Below are 2,166 nucleotides of genomic sequence, written 5' to 3' on the forward strand. Positions count from 1 at the left end.
GGCCAGCAAAGAATTTCATTTGCAAACTGGGCGTGCTGGACACAACTTGGCTATGGCTTAAAGCCGTAAAGCTGTAAATTGCGCTTAATTTGCACTCGAGCATTTTCGTTAGTGCAGCTGGTAACATTCTGAAGCGTATACAGCTTAACGTAGTTATGTTGGCCATGAAGAATTTAATTAAGCTGTTGACTGCTTTATGCCATTTGCCAATCAAAACGAATTGACTGCCTGCCTGCCTGCCTACCCTGACGTATGGCCAAGCAAACAACGATCGATGTCGGATATGGTACAGAATTCATCGCTCATGTCGCAATGAAAACAAACGACGATGTCAGAATAACATTTGCAAAGGCCAAAAATCAAATATGTATGAAGCAAACACGCTGCAGGCCCCGAGGATGCCCCCAACACGCCCACTCCGGCCCAATGGTCACTCACTCAATTTCAGAAATTTGTTGCTCTCCGCCAACACTTGCCATAAATTTAATATTCGACAGATTTCAATTTTACAGTCACGACTGATAAATCTGTCCATAACGCAGTCAGTTTATATTCAAACTGTTATATGCATTCACAATTTACTGTTATATGCATTCACAATTCACTGCACATTGCAAATTGCACATCAACATCAATAAAGGGGCATGGGTGGCGTATGCTTGATATTTGGGCCACAGTGACCGCAATTGCTTGCACTAATTACACGCTCTGTGCTTCATGTTCCTGTGAGTTGAACTAGCAAATGAGCTCAGCATGCAGTTCGGACTACATTCTGCCCAACTGTGATGCCTGCCAGCTTCTGCAATTGAAATTGAAACCGAATGCGCATCCATCTAGTCGTTCCAGTCGATGCCTGCAGGCATTATAACGAGTTGTGATTAAATGGCAAAAGCTGTTCGCCCTCTGTTCTTCATTGTTTCTCGATTGTGCCAATTTACATTCTATTTGCAAATTAGCCACGATGCAAACTAACGACCTCAATGTCCTTATGACTTGCTGGCGCCGAGTTTTCTAGGAAGCAGCAGTCAGCCCCAGTGTTGACGGAAGCGGAAGTCAACCCACGCCACAGCCAAGCAGGCCTTGATTCTTCTTCTCTTTGTTGAAGCAGAGTTCACCTCACCTTTTGCCACATTATGTTGTTGGGTTTCTATATTGTGCCGCAGTCTGTTGCTTATAAATATATAAAATGCTGCCGTTGTCTGCCGCATCCTAGCAACCACAGGATCCGTAGTCGCTGGCCATTCTTTGTTATTGTCCTCCTTTAACGACTGTCAATGTGCTTGTTAGTTGCTGCCTTTATATAGCCTCAATGTACATACATATGTATATATATATATATGTACGTGCGGCGACATATTTAATTCAATCAAGCTGGCTAATTGCTGCATGCCAACTGCTGTCCCCTTGCAGGCCCGGGATGCGTAAACAGCAGCTCACGATAGTGCACACTCTAGTTGAATCCATGCCCGCCAAAACTTTGCAGTCAGCTGCGCTATGCTGGCGGCCAGCAGCTCACTGCTTCTTTACTAGCCAACAGTCCATAAGCAACTGACTTGCAAGGGCGCTCGCTTGCTGCTCTACCTGCCAACCAACCACACAGGCATTGATCAAAGCGAAGCTAGGAGCGCAAGCCTTCCAGAGAGTGTGAGCGACAGCACCACTGATCCATGATACAATATTATTGTATCATACACTGATTGGTTCGTATGCACTCGATTGCTCTGAGCTGCAGTGGCTGAGCAAGAGGCTCAGCACTCTGGTCAAGCGCACGAGCGAGGAGCAACACATAACCTGAGAGCGCAAGCGACTTCCACTGCTTGTTATCAGCCCAAGTGGTTGATAGCAAGAGCAGCGCTGCTTTTATTTGTATGCGCTCGACCTCTCTTCGCTACTGCCGCTGAACGAGAGGCTCAATACTCTGATCAAGTGTATGAGCGAAGAGCAGCAGAGCAAGAGCGTAAGGAAGCAAGCGGGCCCACAAGCAGGAAAGTCGTGTATGCCCCGTGGCGCGCACATTAAAAATGAAAAATGGCAAAGCGCGTGAGAAACCAAAGCCATGTAACAAGCCCGCTAAACTCTGCTCATGGTAGGCCATTAATTTCTTAATCCGCTTGTAAATGGCGCCAAGGATTACGACTGAGGGCAGATGACTACGTAGCTAATGCC

Source organism: Drosophila busckii, chromosome 3R (genome assembly GCF_011750605.1).
Source record: "Drosophila busckii strain San Diego stock center, stock number 13000-0081.31 chromosome 3R, ASM1175060v1, whole genome shotgun sequence".
NCBI lineage: Eukaryota > Metazoa > Arthropoda > Insecta > Diptera > Drosophilidae > Drosophila > Drosophila busckii.